The sequence below is a fragment of the Odocoileus virginianus genome, chromosome 9 (assembly GCF_023699985.2).
Source record: "Odocoileus virginianus isolate 20LAN1187 ecotype Illinois chromosome 9, Ovbor_1.2, whole genome shotgun sequence".
Taxonomy (NCBI): domain Eukaryota; kingdom Metazoa; phylum Chordata; class Mammalia; order Artiodactyla; family Cervidae; genus Odocoileus; species Odocoileus virginianus.
The window spans coordinates 65921121-65943743 of record NC_069682.1 but is presented as its reverse complement, the minus strand read 5'-3'; positions in this window follow the sequence as shown (position 1 = coordinate 65943743).

Here is a 22623-nt window from a genome sequence, read left to right as displayed (position 1 = left end):
TCGTCCTATTGTCAATAATGTGTTGCTGTTGTCCTCACTTGGTGCCACCTTCCTCTGTACTGGTTACCTTCTCTGACTGGGTCTTCTGATGTGGTGACCCTACTGGGTTGAGCTTTTCATCCTACAGAGGAGCCAAGCAGTCTCAGTAAAGAGTTTTTGAGCTTCTCTTCCACAGCTCACTAAAAATTTAAGGGTTGAGTATCACTGGACCAACCTGAATCACATGACCATGCCTGAAGCAATCACTGTTGTAAAGCTGACTGATCATTTTAATTGTCCTCTTTCTCTGGGTTTTTCCTCCGCATCCAGAGAAAGTATCTTTACTTTGTCCTCCCTAACACAAATTTCATTTTCTGCCATGTTAATTCTTTTTTTTACTGCTTCTAATGCAAATGCAAGTTGTATTATGCCACTGCATTTTTTATATCTTTACAATCTTTATTTCAGATTTTCTCTGTTTGCATTTCAGCAACTTTTTTAAACTTACCATTTTATCTCTTGTTTCTTGTGCCACAGAGTTCATAATTGAGAGCACAAAGAAGACATTCTAGTCAATGCTCTTTTTACTTTTCCATATTTTTCAAAAGTTTGCTTTTCTTTTCAATGTAATATTCCTCCCTTTTATGTTCTCTTGTTTTTCTTATTATTCATGCTTGATAAAAGATCATTTCAGGTGTGTTGGTCAGCAAATGGTCTGGATGATCTTCTTTGTCATGATTATTAATCATATGATGACTATTAGAATCCACATCCAGACTTTAAACTGAGAACTGATTAATAAGCACAGATTCAAAATTCCTAGTGGTCTTATATCTGTGCTGAACCAGAATGGGGTCTCTGAGTTAATGCTTGGCCTCCTGAATGTGTGGAAGGGAATTTATTCTGAGATAATTATGTAGGCTTCTCTTTGCAAAAAGCAACGCATGGACAACAACACAGACCAAAGTGCAGCTGCCTCACAGATCGATCTCTCTTCTTCCTTCCTCCTGACTTCTCAGTCTGGTGTACAAAGATGCATGTCTATTGTCTGCCATAATCCCTGCCTTCTTTTTATGGGAGACTGAAGGAAACTGTAGTCCCATCATGGGTAAATACATAGAAGTGGTAATAGGGAGTGTGGGAAGCTCAACAGCCTCAAAATTAATTTATATGAATTAGACTGTCTCCCAAAGTCTAGAATCCATGTTATTGAAAAGTAGCAGTATTTCCTCTATTTTCAGGAGTGTTTTCACAGGAAGGTGGTGATGGGGAGGGGGTGGTGGGAAAGGCAAACTAAGTGCCACCACTGATTCCTTCTTAATCTGAAAATCCCATCTGTGTAACTGAATAAATCACTCCTTCTCCCCCTCCAGACTTTGTTATCTGACCCATAATTCCCCTGTCCAAAGGGATATTAAGATGTTATCCCATCTATACAGTTGCCTCCTAGGAGGTCAGTACTGAACTACCTTAGGTCTGGAGGCCTCATGACATACCATCCCTACCCCACCCCCAATCTTCCAGGCTAGTTCTTTATTCACTTAAGAGTAAGGGGGCAGACTTCCTTGGTGGTCTGGTGGCTAAGATGCCACACACCCAATGCAAGGGGCCCAGGTTCAAGCCCTACTCAAGGAACTAGATCCCACATGCTGCAACTAAGAGTTTACATGCCATGACTAAAAATCCCACATGCCACCATGAAGATCATCTATCCCATGTGCTACAAGTAAGAGACCCGGCACAGACAAATAAATAATTTTTTTAAAGAGTATGGGGCTGCCCAAACCCACCCCTCATATTGATATCCTCCTGTTCCCACAGCTATTCATTTGTCCTCAAGAAGATTATTGTGAAGTCATCAACATTCTGTGATGCTGATCCAGATTTGGATAAACAGTTAAACAAAAATATTAAAATAATGCTCCCATTTTAACAAACTCATCTGTCAGGAACTATGAGTTCACATGCTAATAGGAACAGTGAGACAGGATGTGAGCAGAAATTTTGCAATTTATTGTGACCTAAAGACTAACATATTATTCTTTTACTCTCACTCTCAGCCTCCTAAAGTTGCTATACAAACTTTGCTCTAGCACTTATGTAATTATGACCAGCTTTTTAGTTACTTGGGTGTATGTCCATCTCCTGATGAGGCTCCATGTTGACTCAGGACAAGAATGGCATCTTTCTCATCTCTTTATCCACAGTATCAAGTGTTCAATTCTCCCCACCCACCCCAACCCCCAAAGGAAGGAGCTAGGAGCTAAACTCATTAGATGGGTAGAGTCAAGACTAGCAGCTGTGTCTCTAACCTGGAGATGCAGGTGTCCCTAAATACTAGAGGGGAGGGGACCAAAATAAGAATTGGGTGAGTCAGGAGAAGGGGTAGTTGGGGAAAGGAGGCTAAGTATAGTTTCCAAAGCAAGAATAAGGATCTTAGGGTAAATATAATGGGCAAGAATATAAACCAGAATATCTAAGAACTAAGAAGAAAAAGGAACAGAAACTAGAGAACAAGACCATTGTTCCTATTTAGCATTAAATGTGGACAGTTAAGCTCTATTTACAAAACAGCCAGTGTAGCTGTGAAACAGACCTCAGTGAAAGTTTAATAAATACACACAACCAAAATTGAACTCTGGAAGTGCTATAACCTTCAATTCTCTCATCCCTGCACCAGAAATCTGCCCCCTACGAAGTTATTCTATACAGAGTAAGTGGTACATGTGTGCTCAGTCATGTCTGATTCTCTGCAACCGCATGGAATATAGCCCTCCAGGCTCCTCTGCCCATGAAACTTTCCAGGCAAGATTACTGGAGTGGTTTGCCATTTCCTACTCCAATATCTATATGTATATATGTGTGACATATATATATATATATATATATATATATATATATACACATATATACACTATAAAAATGAATGAAATAGTGCTGTTTGCAGCAACATGAACGGACCTAGAGATTATCATACTAAGTAATGTAAGTCAGAAGGAGGAAGACAAATACCATATGATGGCATTTATATGTGGAATCTAAAATAAGATGCAAATCAACATATCTATGAAGCAGAAACAGACTCACAGACATAGAGAACAGACTTGTGTTTGCCAAGGGGGAGAGGGGTGGAGGAGGGAAGGATTGCAGGTTTGAGATTAGCTGATGCAAATTATTATATACAGGATGGATACACAACAAGGTCCTACTGAATAACACAGGGAACTATATACAATCTCCCATGATAAACCATAATAGAAAAGAATAGGAAAAAAGAATACATACATACACACACACACACACACACACACATATAAAACTGAATCACTTTTCTGTACAACAGAAATTAACACAACATTGTAAATCAACTATACTTCAAAAAAATTTTTTTTAAGTTATCCTATACCTAATGACTGCAAGCCAACCAACCAACCAATTTGGTGCGGAAGATTCGAAATTGCACAGATATGTCACTTTAGGATCCAGCCCTCACTTGCCTCTGACCCTGGACCACTCTCTTTTCTGAGCTCAGTTTCCTTAGGTGTAATCTGAGAAGAATAATCCTGATGTCACAGGGCTTTTTAGAGGATTGAATCCCATATGAAGCAGCTAAGCACACCAGAATCATTCAATAAATGTTCCTTTTCATCCTTCATCCGGAGGCCTCGTGAGACTAATGAGGGTGCAGAAAGGATGCTTACTTAACAATCTGGAGTGAAGCAGTTCTGGGGAGTGGACGTGCATCCTTGATTTCATCATGTGCCAGAGAATGGAAATGAACAGCCTGGCGGATTGCGCCCCAGCCCTTGCAGCTGCCTCTCTACTGAAGGATTTACGTTCTGTGTGATTAGGCCTGAAATGGACAGGAAGCTTTATTGTGCCAGGCTGGCAGGGCGTGGAGGAGCAAATTGATAAAGACACCTGGGTCAGTGGCAAGCGGGGTGTTTCCTAATTTATAGAAACACATCGAGTTCTATTACTTAGCCCCTTCCTTTCTGCTCCCATCTCACCACCCCTCCTGCCAGACCCTTCTCTGTCCCTCCTTGACAAATGGTGACTCATTTATGGTCAGGGAGAGGATTTACTGATAAAGATGAGGCATTGGCCAAACCCACAACAAGTAAATTTCCAGAGAAGCAACATCTGGTCATTTGACTTTATATAGCAAACATTTGCTGGACTCTCTCTGCCAGGTGCTGGGACATCAGTCATGTGGGGACACACAGGTCAGATCTTGTCTCAGCTTCTTGGGCAGGTAATCTCTGAGTCTTGTTACCTCCTTGGAATAAAATGAAGATAATGCTGGCTCCTGCCCCACAGATAGTAAACGCTTAATGGAAAGTAGCATTAATTATCAAGGTTGTCCACCCACATTTCCAGACTCCAAACCTTGGCATCTTATGTTACTCAGCCATAAAAGGAATGGAATTGGGTCACTTGAAGAGATGTGGATGGACCCAGAGTCTGTCGTATAGAGTGAAGTAAGTCAGAAAGAGAAAAACAGATATTGTATATTAACACATCTACGTGGTATCTAGAAAGATGGTACAGATGAACCTGTTTGTGAGGCAGGCACAGAGACGCAGACACAGACAATGAACTTTTGGCAGTGGGGAGGAGAAGTTGGGGTGAATTGGGAGAGCAGTACTGGTACACATACACTCAGTTCAGCTCAGTCGCTCCGTCACGTCCGACTCTTTGTGACCCCACGAATCGCAGCACGCCAGGCCTCCCTGTCCATCACCAACTCCCGGAGTTTACTCAAACTCATGCCCATTGAGTCGGTGATGCCATCTAGCCATCTCATCCTCTATCATCCCCTTCTCCTCCTGCCCCCAATCCCTCCCAGCATCAGGGTCTTTTCCAATGAGTCAGCTCTTCGCATCAGGTGGCCAAAGTATTGGAGTTTCAGCTTCAGCATCAGCCCTTCCAATGAACACCCAGGACTGATCTCCTTTAGGATGGACTGGTTGGATCTCCTTGCAGTCCAAGGGACTCTCAAGATTCTTCGCCAACACCACAGTTCAAAAACATCAATTCTTCGGTGCTCAGCTTTCTTCACAGTCCAACTCTCACATCCGTACATGACCACTGGAAAAACCATAGCCTTGACCAGACGGACCTTTGTTGGCAAAGTAATGTCTCTGCTTTTTAATATGCTATCTAGATTGGTCATACCTTTCCTTCCAAGGAGTAAGTGTCTTTTAATTTCATGGCTGCAATTACCATCTGTAGTGATTTGAGAGCCCCCAAAAATAAAGTCTGACACTGTTTCTCCATCTATTTCCCATGAAGTGATGGGACCAGATGCCATGATCTTAGTTTTCTGAATGTTGAGCTTTAAGCCAACTTTTTCACTCTTTTCTTTCACTTTCATCAAGAGGCTTTTTAGTTCCTCTTCACTTTCTGCCGTAAGGGTGGTATCATCTGCATATCTGAGGTTATTGATCTTTCTCCCGGCAATCTTGATTCCAGCTTGTGCTTCTTCCAGCCCAGCGTTTCTCATGATGTCCTCTGCATATAAGTTAAATAAGCAGGGTGACAATATACAGCCTTGACATACTCCTTTTCCTATTTGGAACCAGTCTGTTGTTCCATGTCCAGTTCTAACTGTTGCTTCCTGACCTGCATGTAGGTTTCTCAAGAGGCAGGTCAGGTGGTCTGGTATGCCCATCTCTTTCAGAATTGTCCACAGTTTATTGTGACCCACACTACCATTTGTAAAACAGATAACTAGTGGGAAGCTGCTATATAGCACAGGAAGTTCAGCTCAGTGCTCTGTGATGACCTAGAGGGGTGGGATGGGGGTGGGGGGGGGTGGCAGAAGACTCAGGAGAGAGGGGATATCAGTACACACATGACTCATTCACTTAGTTGTACAGCAGAAACTAACACATCATAGTAAAGCAATCATACTCCAATAGGACTTCCCTGGTGGTCCAGTGGGTAAGAATCTGCCTGATTGTTCAGGGACACATGTTCAGTTCTGATCTGGAAAGATCCCATATACCATGGGGCAACTAAGACCGTGAACCACAATTACTGAGGCTGTGCTCTAGAGGAGAAGCTACCGCAATGGGAAGCCCACATACCGCAACGAGAGAGTAGCCCCCACTCGCTGCAACTAAAGAAAGTCCTTGAAGGACTGAAGATCCAGTGCAGCCAAAAGTAAAGCAAAATTTTAAAATACATTTCTGCAAAAAAGAAAGAAAAGAAATCTTTCCCCATTGACCATACAAAGGCTCTAGATGTCAGATTTGCAGAGTATCCCTTCCCTCTCAGATCAACTATACTTAGCTCATTTCTCCTTTGGAATTTTGCTACAGGGAAAGACAAGGACATGAGAGGCAAGAGCAGGGCACTAACGTTTCCTGAGAAACTCCTTTGGCCCAGGCAAGATGTCAATCATTCCAGACGATTCCATTAAGCAGCCTTCTAGTGGGTCCCTTGCCTTCAGTTTCTCCCTGTCTCTCATCCTCCACAAGAGCCACTATATATTGGGCCTAAAATCTTCAAGAGCTTCTTATGAGCTCCCATGTGAAGGTCATTCTCCTTGGTCTGACAGACCAGAATTTTCATGCTATGGTTCCCGGTGGACATCTAGCCACTATTCACTACTGCCTCAGTAGTCCACCCGGATCGTTTACATTACAAGTAGTCAACTTTTATATCATCCATGCTTTTGTGATTGCAGACTTTTATTGATATTGCATTGAGTGTACATATTAATTTGGGAAGGACTGGCATCTGTAAGCTATTGATTGACTCTTCCCATCCAGGACCATAATACATCTCCACTGATTACAGCCATCTTTCATGATTTTCAGTAAGTTTTACAACCACCTTCTTACAAATCCAGATATTTCCAGTTAATCCCAAAGAGTTTTATCTTTTTTGTCATTGCTGCTCTTATGAATGGGGTCACTTTTTACATTACATTTTCTAATTGCATGTTTCTGATCAACAGGAATACTGTTTTTTTTTCTTTCATGTTTAACTTGTATCCAGTTACCTTATTGAGCTCTCTTAATAGCATCAACCCCTTTTAGCTTAATTTCTTGAATTTTCCATAACAAAACTCTAGCCATATCTTCTATAAATTATGACTTTTTTAAACAGAATGGTAAAATTTATCATAAGGATATTGAAAGTGTGTGAGTCTCTCAATTGTATTCAGCTCTTTGTGACACCATGGACTGTAGCCCTGCCAGGCTCCTCTGTCTGTGGGATTTTCTAGGCAAGAAAATTGGAGCAGGCAGCCATTCCTTCTCCAGGGAATCTTCCCATCCCAGGGACCAAACCCGGGTCTCCCACATTGCAGGCAGATTCTTTAAGCCACATTCATAAGCCACATTTGAGTCACCATACTGAAGCAACTCACAAAACCCAAAGGCTCAGAGACAAGCAGAATCAGATTCTCAAATACCATGAGAATTTGTCTCTCCATCTGCCCCTTTGAACCTAAAATCAGCAGTCCAATGTCCATTTATTTTTCTATGCATTAAAGTGTACAGTTCTTTCCTTGTCTGTTTACTCCTGTTAGTTTATACATTAATTCAAAAGCTCTTCATGTCATAAAAAAACTTATATACAATACTTAACTAAGGATTACTTTTGAAAGACATGTTTTTCAAGAGTCTGAAAATTCAAACAATATAAAATGAATCTGTTTTTTCACTCAACACTTTGAGACAGATAAATGTTGATACATGTTAACTGCAGTCTTTTCTTTTTAAAAATAACATACAGGAAAATTGGATCATTTTCAATGTATTGTTCTGAGTTTCAACACATACATAGATTTGCATTGTTGTTGTTTAGTTGCTATGTCATGTCTGACTCTTTTGCAACCCTATGGACTGTAGCCTGCCAGGCTCCCCTCTCCATGGTATTTCCCAGGCAAGAATATTGGAATGGTTTGCCATTTTCTTCACCAAGGGATCTTCCTGACCCAGTGACTGAATCCACATCTCCTGCATTAGCAGGTGGATTCTTTACCACCAAACCACCTGGGAAGCCCATATAGATTTATAAAACCACCACCAAAATCAGGATACAGGATAATTTCAAGCAATTCATTTGTACTACCCCTTTTCTAGTCAATGCCTCCTTTTATCCCCAAAATCTGGGCAAACTCTGATCTATTCTTCATCATTACAATTCTGCCTTCCTCAAAATGTCATAGAAATTGATTCAAACAAATCATGACATTTTGGATCATCCTTTCTTATATTTGTATCTATGTGTGTCTTTATTTTTTCTTGTCTTACTGCTTTGGTTAGGATGCCATTGGATTCTGTTGGTTTATTTGCACCTCCCCAACTAGACTTTAGGATTCTGAAGAGTGGGGATGGTGTCTCCTTCAGCACATAGGCCACTTCTGAGCCAATGTAGGTATTCATTCCATATTTGTGGAATACATAAAGGCAATTGTAATGAATGGGCTTCCTGTGGGCCACCATGCAAGTTTCTCAAAATATCAAAATGTTTTTCCAAGAAAGGGGCATCTTCTCATGCCCAACTGGCTCATAGGCCTGAGAAGAAGTCCCCAACCCCATTTTCATTAATTAACTTGTCAAGACACAAAAGGAAAATCCCGCCTATTACATGCTCACTGTGCCACATGGAACTGTCAGCCTCTAATTAGAATTAATTAGCTAATGCGCGTTTCAAATTTGGAAGACAAGAAGCTCTGCTTGTGTACTCATTTGGTGTTAATTATCATGGAAACCTGTTTCAACTCAGTGACATACTCAAAGCACTGAGACACTTCTTCCCACAGGCCCCAGGAGGTAACCAGTGTGATGCTGGCTGCCAATCAACAGAACTCTCTTGTTATGTCAAGATCCTGGGGAGAAGTGAACTCACAGCTCGCCAGGAGTTTTATTAATGCTTCCCTCTCCGAGGACTTTAGTGGAGAATTCAGAATATTCTGGCTATCTCAGACCAAGAGTTCCAAGTTCAACACACAGATGGAAATAAAATTAGGTCAGGTTAAATCTGGATCCAGATGCCCACCTTAAGTGAGGCAGCAAGAAGGGTACCCCAAACCACTGTCCATTGGAGGGACTCTATGCAAAAGATATATCCTCTCTCCTAGACCATGGTGGCTCAGATGGAAAAGAATCCGCCTACAATGCAGGAGACCTGGGTTCAATTCCTGGGTTGGCAAGATTCCCTGGAGGAAGGCATGGGAACCCACTGCAGTATTCTTGCCTGGAGAATTCCCATGGATAGAGGAGTGTCCAGAGGAGATCACATGGACTGGCGGGCACAGTCCATGTAGTCGCAAAGAGTCAGACAAGACTGAGCGACAAAGCACAGCGCACAACAGACCATGTAGGATGACTGCTTCTTTTACTTGCCCAAAAAGTGAATGCGACAACCTTCTTGTCTTGAGAGATTTGTTTCATTTCACACAGAAGGATATACTGTGAGAGCATATGTAATAGGGATTCATCTCCTAACACAAATGCTCATTTGGTGCTGATGACCCATAATGCGTGGGTCTCTCTCCCTTGCTTTATAGCCATTGACAGATCTGGATCCATCTATTTATCCAGGCCATGGTCAGAGTAGGGATCAGAGTTCACATTGGTGCCAGCTGAGCATCCTGTAGGTCTAATTTCCACAGCAATGACAAGTCCTGCTTTATCATTCCTGTAAAATGCCCCTGCCTATTGATCATTGGTTAGTCAGAGCAGGTCATGACAACTATGATGAGGAGAGATCAATGATTGAGTGATGGAAACTATTTCTACCCTAACCTCAGCACCATGGAAAAAAAATAAGACATTGAAAAGGTAAATAGAATTTTAAAAATAATCTTTAAAGATCAGGTTCTCTATTTGCCAACAGTTTAATAAAAGTGAGCTCCACAATAAGAAAGATGGAGGGGAGGGCTTATTTTTCCTTATGTCTCACAGTGAACTTATTTTCTTCCCTTGGGCGGGGTCCTTCCTAATCTGGATTGATTCAAATTGTAGCTAAAGCCACAGGTAAGGACTCCAGGGGAATATGAAAGCATACACATTAATGTGCATAAAAACCACCTGGACTTGGTGTTAAACTGCAGATCTTGATTCAGTAGTCCTAGAATGGAATCAGGTTCCTTGTTTCTAAAGAGCTCCCAGTTGATGGCAATGCTCTACAACCACATTTTGAGTGGCAACATGTTTTAGTTTCCTCTTGTTGCTGTAACTAATTGCCACCAATTTACTGACTTAAAACAACACAAATTTATTCTCCTAAAGTTATGGAGGTCAGAAGTCTGAAGACAGCATTATGGGGCTAAAATCAAGGTGCTGCTCAGACTGTTTCTTCTGAAGTTTCCAGGAGACTTTTCAGCTTCTAGAAGCTCCCCATACCCTTGACCCACAGCTCCCCCCCTCCCATAATGGCAGCACACCAACTTTTGCTTCCGATATCACATTGCCTTCTCTGAATCTGATCCCCCTGCCTCCCTCTTAAAGAGACCCTTATGTTTACATTGGGCTTCCCTGGTAGCTCAGATGGTAAAGAATCTGCCTGCAGTGCAGGAGACCCAGGTTCAATCCCTGGTTGGGAAGGTCCCCTGAAGAATGAAATGGCAGCCCACTCCAGTATTCTTGCCTGGAAAATCCATGGATGGAGGAACCTGGCAGGTTACAGTCCATGGGGTTGCAAAGAGTCGGACACAACTGAATGACCTCACTTTCTTTCTTCTTTCTTATGTTTACACTGGGCTTTCCAGGTGGCACTAGTGGTAAAGAATTCACCTGCCAATACAGGAGATGCAAGAGACTCAGGTTTGATCCTTGGGTTGGGAAGATCCCCTGGGTGGGGAAGGTCCCCTGGATTAGGAAATGGCAACCCATTCCAGTATTCTTGCGTGGAAAATCCCATGGGCGAGGAACTTGGTGGGGTACAGTAAATGTGGACTCAAAGAATTGGACACAACTGACTATATTGGCCCCATATGGATAATTCAAGATAATTTTCTCATCTCAAGATCATTATTCTGTCCACCTCACAAGGGATTAAAGAAGCAGAAGAAAATAGCAAAGGATATGAGTTGTAATCCAGGCAGATAGATGGTTGGTATCTGGAGGTGGATTGGGTTGACAAAAGACTAGAGGCTGTTTAAGCAATATTTGTGGCCCCTATTATATGGGTACATGGGTGGGCAAGCCATGATGGCCATCGGGGAACCTGAGAGGAGGTACTGGGGTCCTGGGCTGAAACGAAGGCAGGATTTCAGAGACCGCAAGAGAGCTCAGGTAGGAGCCTGGCAGGGACTGACTCTAGAAGTGATGGGAGACTAAACTTGCCTGCTCCAAGTCTGTTTGACTAAGGACAGAGAATCAAAAAGTTCTGGCTTCTCTCCCTTATGACCTCAACTCCCAGTGGGATCTGCATTTCTGGCCCTAATTATGACCAGAAAAGAAGAACTGGCAGGCAAAGTGTTAGTGACAGAAGCCTTGAGGGAAAGTGACCATATCATCTCAGAGTTCCTAATGGCCAAGAAAAGGTCGAACCCACTCCTTGAAACTTAAAGGAGCTTTCAGAACGTCCGGATAAAGATTGGTATAGGCTGTGACAGAGAAGATGGGCAGCTCTCAAAGCCCTAGTTCTGACCATTTGTGACCCCAGGGAGAGAGGCAGAGTATTATGCATAAGGATCTTCCCAGGGGGTTTGGGTTTTTAAAGGTCAAGGAAAGATGGGAACTTGGCATATCCCCAAGGGATGCTTGGTATGAGGATGACACAGATGCTAAAAATGGATTGGGAAGCTAAAGCCCCAAAGAGCTGGAGCTGCAAAAATCATTCAAGGACTTCCCTGGTGGCACAGTGGGTAAGAATGCACCTGCCAATGCAAGGCACATGGGTTCAATCCCTGGTCCAGGGAGGTTCCAAATGCTGTGGAGCAACTAAGCCCGAGAGCCACAACTACTGAAAGCCACAACTACGAACCCACTTGCTACAACTACTGAAGGCCTCGTGACTACAGCCTGTGCTGCAACAAGTCTGGGTACTACAACGAGAGTATCCCCGGCTCACCACAGTTACCCCGTGTGCAGCGGTGAAGACCCAGCGCAACCAAAATCAATACATTAACTTTTCAAAGTCTTATTTAAAAGAAAAATCATGCAAAACAAGATAAGCATTCATAGTTCAGTTTAGAAGAGCAAAGCTCTCTCCTGACTCAGCCTTGTCCAGCCATTGCCCCTACCCATCTCAGGTCCTTATCATTGCTCTCTCAGATTACTGGAACTGTGTCCTATCTGATTTCCTGACTCTGGTTGTTATACACACACCCTCCAATACCAGCTACCACAGTTAAATTCCCCCCAAATATACCACATATGTTCAACACCCTCTTCCTACTCAAGAACATTCAATGACTCCCCAGTATCTAGAAAATAAGACCCAAACTTGGACCATACCCTTTGAGGCTCTTTGTGATCCTGAAACCAGGTCCCCCTAAGACCAGTTTCCCCTGATGAATTTATAATTAACCTCTCCATCCAAAACTTTATTCCCTTTCTTGTCCTGTCCCTGTCATCCACAGGATGGAGAAGTATCAAAGACAAGAGGGAGTTGAAACCAAGCAGGACCCTGCGGGGCCCTCCCAGGTACAGAGCCCCTCCAAGTCCCCTGATTCTTGTTTGTAGAAAATGGCTTTAGTCTCCTAGACCTTCCTTGAGTTCCAAAGAGCAGACTCAAGCAGTCACTAATTAGGGAAGGGAGGGAATGCAGAAACAAAGGAAAAGCAGTTAGAGGAGAAAAGTACTGGCAGCTTAAACAACAGTTCAGTCATAAACCGAGTTCCTCCTCAAGAGATATAAATAACAACCTGGTGTATATCTTTGAGTTGTTCTGCAGAGACTAAGACCCCCACTCAGGGGGAGGTTGGAGGCTACATGCTGACCATCAGCACGTTGGAACCAGAAGGTTGATGATTAAGATTTCTGCCACGCCCTGTACAAGGATATTACATGGAAGACCTCAAGTCTCAGCTCCGTGAAGCCATCCTGGCCACACGTCTCTAATCATGCCTTGAATTCTAAAACCTTGCGATATTTTGAATGCTGATGTGAATTCTCTGTTCTATAGTTCACGCATCCCCCAATTCAAATGTGAAATGTTATTTAATTGACAGAGAAAAATCCTTTCAAGAGGACCATGAAAATGCAGAAATCACATGGGGGCAGGTGTCCTGAAGCAATTAGCTAAGAACAAAGACAAACCATTATGTTAACACACAACCACTAAGTTTCATGCAGATTGTGGTCAAGATACTGAGAATAGGGAAGGAAATCCAAAAAAACCCTTTTTTTCTGCCTCTTCTCCCGGTTCATTCTCATTCTCTTTGAAAATCAGGCTTCCATGTGGTTAATATGAGGTCTCTGTAGCATTAGGGATCTGCAGGCTTAGCTCATTAATACTCATTAATAAGAAAGTCTCATAATAATAACACCTCACATCTGTGCAGACCTTTATGGTTTTAAAGTGATGCAATATGCATTATCTCATTTAATCGCCTTCAATCTGTGGGATGCAGGGACTGGCTAGAGGAGTTCACTGATTGAAGAGAAGGATACCCCAACCCAGGGACCACAGGGGAAGTTGAGAAGACCAAGGGGGGCCTGAGATGTAATGAGGAGATGAGATGGGTAAATCAGTTTAGTGTAAAGCTCTGAATTACAGGAAACTTTAAAAGGAAACACTGCCAATGCTACTTGCAAGCAATAAAGGAGCAGGAATAGATTTAACAGGGCTGCCTAGAATGGGTCTGACTTTACTGAACAGATGAAAGAGTTAATTAATATTTAGTGCAACTGAATGTGGCCCATCAAAGACTAGACTTGGCTTCTTTTGCAGCAACGTGTATGAAAAACCATGCATTCACTGAATAAGGATCGTTCTTGCCTGTGGCCTTTGTTTTCTCCATAAACTGAAAGTGATGTTCCTGTTTGTGCAACGTGGGCACTCACACTTACACACCTGTGATACCATGTAATGACGAGAGTCACAGTATGAGCTCTGGAGTCACAATGACTTCTGCTCCATTCCCTTGAAATCCTTCCCATTTGCAAGTTACATCAGCTCTCTAAATTTGAGTTTCCTCCTCTGTCAAAAATGATAGTTGTACAACAGAAACTAACGCAACTTTGTAAAGCAATTATCCTCCAATTAAAAAAAAATCTTATGATAAACCATAATGAAAAGGAATATTTTAAAAGAATGTATATATTAACACACGTATAACCAAATCACTTTGCTGTACAATAGGAATTAAGAACATTGTAAATCAACTATACGTCAATAAAAATAAATAAGAAAAAAGGACAGTACTTCTTATTTCATAATGTGGCCATTAAAAATCAAGTCAGATCATCAAAACAATGATAATGATGGTTTCCTGTCTCCTCCTCTAGTCTTTGAGGCCCCAAAAGCGCAGGGCCCATAGTGGATCTCTGTATTCATCTGTATTCATCCAGTGTAAGACAACTCTCTTAGCATTGCTGCCAGGCTTAGATGTTCAATCCAAGTCCCAGGATTAGAGTGTCCTGCATGTAGTAAGTACATGATCATTGTCGCATCTTATTACTATGTATTGTGCTTAGTCACTCAGTTGTGTCTGACTCTTTGCGACCCCATGGACTGTAGCCCACTGGACTCCCCTATTCATGGTGATTCTCCAGGCAAGAATACTGGAGTGAGCTGCCATTCCCTTCTCAAGGAGATCTTCCCAACCTAGAGACCAAACCCAGGTCTCCCCCACTGCAGGCAGATTGTTTACTATCTGAACCACCAGGGACTACTTTTCTTATTGTTATAGTCATATTAATTAATACACATGACCTTGAATTTTTTCTGGAACTCTTTAAGAGAGTCTCCTTTATGACTATTTGGGGAGCCCAAGCTTCAGGGAGGTTCTCCTACAGTAGTTCATGTAGTAGATAATGACTGGTCTAGAGAAGGGGTTCCCCAGCGGCTTCTGCCTCCAATCCACAGTGGAACTCCAGGCAGCTCACTTTGACTTTCTCCAGGTCTCAAGCCCACCAGCCTTCAGACTAGAATTACATCATCAGCTCTCCTGGGTCTCCATCTTGTCAACTGTGAATCTTGGAAGTTTTTAGCCTCCAAAATCATGTGAGCCACTTCCTGCTAATAAATCTATATGTCCTCTTGGTTCTACTTCCCTGGAGAACTCTAATCTACTGAGGCATTAACCGGAGCTATGAGTAGAGTGGAATAATCATCCCATTAATGGTGCCCATTCTGATTACTGGCTGCAGATATCACTATTAATCAATGCCTCCTGAGAGGCAGCCTGCTGGCCCAGGCTCAGGACTGGAATCCCCTGCAAGGGAGGTCCTGGCTGAGTCCACACAGCAGGAAGTTCTCTGAGTCAGAAGTTCTCACAGTATGGCCCCCAGATCAGTAGTATCAGCATCACCTGGGAACTCAGGAATGCAAATGTTCAGACTTCACCTGAGATCCTCTGAATCCAAAACCCTGGAGGTGGAGCCTAGAAATCTGTGTTTTAACAGCCCTCTGGGTAATGCCGATGCACATTCTAGTTTGAGAACCACAGCTCTATAAAGCTTGGTGATGGGGAGACGGGGTCTATCCATGGAACTGAGGCAGCTGGAGCAGGGAAATTTAGGAGTCTGGGTTCAGATCCTGATCCTACTACTCACTATTCTTGAGACTTTGAGCAGACCTTTGTAAGCCTCTCTCTTCTCATCTTCAAACAGACAACACAATGAATGTCTTTTCAGATACCTGCAGGTCCCCGGGATTTATAATACCTTCTAGGGTGGAGAACATGCACAAAACAATAACCTGGACCTTACACACAGTTCCAGCTCTCAAATTTTTACTCTCCTTTCCCCTCTGGCCAATGAATTCTTTTCATGTTTCTCTGAAAATACCCAAATCTTTCTCATCTTTGCAGTTGCTCAAACTGTTCACTTTATGTTTGTGATTCCCAAACTTTAATATGGCATATTATTTTCCTGGAAATCATATTAAAATGTAGATTCTGACCCCTGAGGTCTGTGGTAGGACCTGAGATCCTGCCTTTCCCACAAGTTCCCAAGTGTTCCCAATGCTTCCAGTCCATAGGCCACACTTTGAGTAGTAAGGGTCCACACAACACAGGCAGCCCCCAAATTCTACCTGATAGAGTTCTATTCACCTTCCACTGCCCAGTTCTAATGCTACAACTTCCACAAAGACATTGAGAATAGATTAGCATACGGGTTGGACAGCAGAGAAGCTGAGGGCTGAAAGCGGCCTTGGGGGAGAGGAAAAGTCAATAACCCTGGCATGAAGTGGTCACTGCTCCATCTGGGAAGATGGCAGGAGGAAGCATTTGGGGGAACGACATGACCGAGAACTTTGGACAAAGCTCTTGGGCTTATTTGTCAAAGAACTATCGAGAATTCTTACAGTGAACCAGCCTGAGCAGATGATACTTGTTCAGTCAGAGAATAAAGAGGAGCAGCTTCCTGCCTTCCCTAAGGAAGCATGTCATCAATATCAGTGCGGACACAGAGTTTGGGATACCTGTAGATCATTCAACTGCAAATGACCAGTGAGGCACTCAGATACTTGGGCCTGGAGCTCAGCAGAGAGGTCTACACTAAAGCCTGAAACATGGAGGTCACCTTTGGGCAGAAGTAGTCATTAATGTATCAACAACCTCAGATATGCAGATGATACAACTTTCATGGCAGAAAGTCAAGACAGTTGATGGTGCTGGAGAAGACACTTGAGAGTCCCTTGGACTGCAAGGAGATCATACCAGTCAATCCTAAAGGAAATCAATATTCCACTTCCTAAAAATTTCCTTCCTGAATATTCATTGCAAGAACTAGCTGAAGCTGACATTCAATACTTTGGCTACCTGAAGCAAAGAGTTGACTCATTGGAAAAGACCATGATTCTGGGAAAGACAGAAGGCAAAAGGGTGGCAGAGGATGGGATAACTAGGTAGCATCACTAACTCAAAGAACATGAGTTTGAGCCAACTCCAGGAGATACTGAAGGACAGGGAAGCCTGGTGTGCTGCAGTCCACAGGGTCACAAAGAGTAGGACGTGACTTAGCAACTGAACACTGACAACAATTAATAGCTGAGATTGTCCAGTGGCAGATGGAGAAGGCAGCAGAGCTACACAGGCAGTGGGGTGCACGCACCCACCCATCCATGCCCTTCCTATCTTAACCCCAACAACAGGCCATTCTTTATGTCATTTATCCTTAACTCAGGGGCTTGCAGGGGCTGGAGATCTCACGAGGGGCTTAGATATCTCCTTGGTGGAAAAAATACGTGTAAACATTATGTTGCCAGAGCTGTTCCAGGTGTTTGCTCAAAAACCATCAACCCCTAATGTCAGCAGGAATGTCCTTGCTCAAACCCCTACCCCCCACTTTTAGCAGAGTGAACAGAAATCTTTAAGTTAAAGAGTCCAGAGATAAGAAAGGAAGCTGCTGCTGCTGCTGCTGCTAAGTCGCTTCAGCCGTGTCCGACTCTGTGCGACCCCATAGACGGCAGCCCACAAGGCTCCCCCGTCCCTGGGATTCTCCAGGCAAGAATACTGGAGTGGGTTGCCATTTCCTTCTCCAATGCATGGAAGTGAAAAGTGAAAGTGAAGTCGCTCAGTCATGCCCGACTCTTAGCGACCCCATGAACTGCAGCCCACCAGGCTCCTCCGTCCATGGGATTTTCTAGGCAAGAGTACTGGGGTGGGGTGCCTTTGCCTTCTCCAAGAAAGGAAGCTACACACACACACACACACACACACACACACACACAGAAAACAACCAGATAGAACCAGCTGGGACCAAGATAACAATGAATTAGACCTCCAACAGACCCTGAGTCTCATATTATATGCAGATTTTACTATATCAACATGTTAAATGACACACCTACCAGTGGTGGGACTGGAGATTAAGAACCAAAAAGGACAAAAAGAGCGCGGTACCCCACTCCCTCAGAACAGCCCTGCCCCTGGCAGTTAAGTGCATACGCCTCCTGATCAATAACCTCACTCCTCCTCCCTTTATCTTTACTCTTTTAAAATTACATCCTTCTCACAAGGTTGGGGAGAAGTTGATTTGTGAATTTAGTTCTCACTTCTCCATTCTTTGGCCACGGAATGAAGCTTGTGCAGGGTGGACCTCATCTTTGATTTCCTTATTCACCTACTCAACCCAGAAGAGAAAGAGAACCCTCCCCTGCAGAGACAGAAAGCCTTGGCCAGGATAGGGCCCCATCAAGGTCCGTATGTCTTAATTCAGTAACAGAAGCAGTTAAATCTGAGTTGAAAACTCAACTGCCACCCACTAGCTGTAAAACTTCAAGCATGTTGACTCAACTCTCAGAGTCTCCATTTTGTTATTTAAATCAGAGCAATCATATTGTTGACTGAAAAAAAAAAAGATGCACAACCTAAAAATTAGGAATTATGTTTTGGTTAGGAATTATGTTTTGGGACTTCCCTGGTGGTTAAGACTTTGTGGTTCCAAATGCAGGAGCAAAGGTTCAATTCCTGGTCAGAGAACTAAGATTCCCCCATGCCACAAAGCATACCCAAAAAAAAAATTTTTTTTTTAAGAATTGTTTTATTTGGCAGACTAAACTGAGGACTTAAGCCTGGGACACAGCATCTCAGATAACTCCAAGGGACTGCTCTGAAGAGGCAAAGGAGGAGCCAGGATCTGCAGGAGTTTTTGCAAAACAAAAACAAAAAAACAAGTGGTGAGAACATCAAAAGACTACTGTTAATTAAAGAAAACCAGATATCTCAAGTTAAGGAATTTAGTGGTTTTCTATGTTTAGGAAGATGCAAGAGTCTGGGCTCACTGAAATCATTCCTTTGTTATGCATCTCAGCAAACTGGGGCCAGGATCCTATGCTTTCTCATCCTGAGACTCCTCAGGGGGTAACTCATGGGTGGGGGGTGGCTGCAGCAGCTGCTGCTAGATGATGTGCATCCCGTTTCCCTCAGGGAGGCTGTAATGTGATGCCTTGATGGCTGCAGCACCCTTTGTTGACTGCTAAGGCAGGCAGTGTTTTTCGTTCCCAATATCTACCCAGTGGGATAGCTGGGGGAATCGATATAACAAGTGTATGTTTATGATGTGCTTCCTGGCACCCAGTGGGTGTTCAGGAAACATGAGCCCTCCTCTCCCTTCCCTCCCCATGGGTGCCCCATGAATTAAATGACTTAATGGTGACCATCTTGGGTAGTGGTGCTTTCAAATCTGCCTTTTCCAACCTCTACTCCATGGGGCTCAGGATGTTTGACTGTCCTGAAGCCAGAGTTTCTATCACCATCTTTCTATATCTCACCAAGAGGCAGAGTCCCATGCACTTCTCTTCTGAAGCAATCCCATCTCTGTGTCTGAACCTTAAAACTATAGCTGCTCACATTCCCAAATGCTATATCCCATCTTAAATATTTGTTGAACAAATGCATTTACACATGCAAAATCCAATCCAAGCTCTGAGATATCAAGAAACTTGCCCAAGAGCACAATGCTGTCTTACATCCAAGGCCACAGAGCCGAGTGTAAAATATATGCAATTTTCACATTTCAATGGTATCTGAACTTGGCTTCAGTTCAGTAAGACTTATGATTTAATTTTTAATTCTCCTTCTCTCCAGCCAAAGTTTGGGGTCTGCAAATGGAGCCGAATGGCTTCTGCATTTGCCAAGGTCATTCTCTATCTGTCCCAAGAGAATAGCTCTGTGTCACTGCATGTCCTGCTGCCGGGGAGATGTTGTTGTGGACACGTTTTCCCCGGGGCATAATGGACTCTCGGGGTCAATGCTATTGTTCCTGGCTTTACACTGCTTCTTCTTAATGTGCTTATTGCCTCAAAAGGAGAATGCTCTAGTCAAAGTGGCTGATATTGCATTAGGCTCTTGAGAAGAAGAAAGCAATTCACAGTGACAAGGAAAAGAAAATGGATGATGGGGAATGAGTGGAGCAGCTCCATCCCTCATGTTTTCAATTGGGCTTCCTAGGAGGGGGTGGTCCTTCTCTCCTCCCCATCACTCTGGTGGTCCTCATCCACTCTGGAGCTGAGCTGGGCCTCCACATGCCCATCAGACTCCATTATCACCAGCTAGCATCTTCCTGAGATCTACCAGGCTCTCTGGATTTTAGAAACAATTGCATGCCCTTGGCAGCGGGTCTCCATTTCCTAAAACCTTTCATTAAACAAGAAGGCAAAGCATCCCATTCAGGGCTCAGGGTTCAAGCTTAACAGCTCCCAGCCCAAGCTGCAGTTCATAACATGGAGGGAGGGATAATGCACCGGCTATTAATAGAATTACCAGGCCACCACAAGACCAGTGTGCTCACTGGGCTCCTGGGCTCTCTACCATACACAGCTTTTTATCCTGAAACTTACACAGAAGAATTTGCAAAGGCCTAGGCAGTCTTTCAGAGAAGGCAATGGCACCCCACTCCAGTACTCTTGCCTGGAAAATCCCATGGACGGAGGAGCCTGGTGGGCTGCCGTCTATGGGGTCGCACAGAGTCGGACATGACTGAAGTGACTTAGCAGCAGTAGCAGGCAGTCTTTCCCAAAATATTGAGAAGCAAGCAGTCTACAGATTCCTCACCCAGCTTCGCACAGAGCTTGTAATGACATAGATGTGTGGTTATTTGAATAAAGTCTGTCTTCCCCACAAGGCTGTGAACTGCAAGAAGAGAGGGCTGATACCTGTTTTGTTCAGATTTGTTGCACGGTGGGGGAGAGGGGTCAATCAATATTTTGAAGAGGGGTCAATGAGTGAAAAATGCACACAGGAAGAGTGGAACCTCTTTTTAACCTATTTATTCTACTACCCAGCCACAAGGCACGCTGGGAGCCAATGGGAAAGAAGCTGGAAGACTGAGTCTCAGTTCAATCTGCCATAATAATCTGGCTCCATGAGGGTCAGTAGGCAGAATCATAGAATCTGCAGGGGGTTGTAAACCATCTCTCCCTATGGATTCCATCACTGGTCCCAGAGCTGGTAGATTTCTTTCACAGCAGCAGTGGATGGGATAAAGTGGTTCAATGCTCAGAGAGGAGGGCATGTGCACACTCAGGCTCTCTTGGGTTATCAGTGTCCATCACTGGACGTACAACCTGTCTTTGACAGAATGAATGAACCCCATATATTTCCCAGGACCAGCAATTAGGGCTCCCCACCCATATGAACCCAACCAAAGTCTCATCTGACCCTGCAGTGGAGCCAGTCAGTGCTTGACTCATCACACCCATCAGTACCAGGGGCTTTCTATTTCGAGAGCAGCCTGTGTGACCACGGAGCAGAATTAAAACGGAGAGGAATTCTAAGGAGAAGAAAGCTTTGGCCCATGTTTTTGGGAGCTCTGCTCCCTGGCCTTTGCCCTAAACAACATCAGAGTGGACTTCTAACTACCAGCACCTGAGGTTCTTTGCCTGGGGAGCTTTCATCCTCTACCAAAGCCCACTTTTGCCCATCTAAGTGGCAGGTCAGGAGATGCTAGGAAATTACCACATCCTCGCCCAGGATTTATGTATAAAAGCAGATGGTGAACTGGGGAAAGACCAAGTGATGTTTGGTGGAGGTGGAACAGAATACAGGGGTGAATGGGGCAACCCTAAGGGGACTTCTGTACCAGGCTGCAGAGTCTGGTTCCATCTGAAGGACTATCACCACCTGCTCCTGAAAAACAGTACATACATCAGTGTGGGGATGGCCCTTGAGACCAGAAGGGACCCAACACCATGGAGTCCCACGCCATCCAATATTTGAATTCCTTCCACAGCATCCCCATATCTACTCAAATGATTCCAGCAGATTGACAGCTCAGTCTCTACCAGGCTGCTCCTAATAGCCAGGTCTGAATCTGACTACTATAAACAAACTTCTAGAAAGTTCTAGAAATAGCCATTTTGTTTCTTAGAAAAACCTAATTGTTGTCCCATAAGCAAGTCCTTCAACAAACAGACTATGTCTCCAAACTTCCCCTTCTCCTCTCCAGGCTCAGTCCAGTTTATTCCACCATTTCCCGTGTGACAAGGTCATTTCTCCCTGCTCCATCCCTAGCCCTGTCCTTTTCATGTACTCTGGACTCCCACCTTCAGGAATGATATTCCAGCTGTAATCCAACCACCCAGGGAAAAGGAGGCGTCCAGCATCTGCTCCCTTCCTAATCCATAGAGAACTACTAAAACCATGTCCAGTCCCTCATTCATTCCGTCTGTTCAATATGCCTTTAGGGCCTACTTACCAGTGCTGGGCATTGTTCTAGATGCTAGGTATAGATCCAAAGATTTTTTTAAAATCTCTGCCATCATGGAGCTTATATTCTAGAGCAGGAGTCAGCAAACTACTCTAAAACGGGTCTGCTGCTTGTTCTTTTAAACACAATTTTATGGCAACAGAGCCATGCCCATTTGTTTGTTTACAAATGGTCTGTTTTCACACTAAAACAGCAAAGTTGAATAGTTGTGACTGAGACCGCATGGCCCACAATGCTGGAACTGTGTACCATCTGTCACTGTACAGAAAACATCTCCTGACCCCCATTCTAGAGCATCCACTAGAATGCTAGATACGGAAGATACAGCAATGAAGAGACAAGGTCCTTCTCTGCT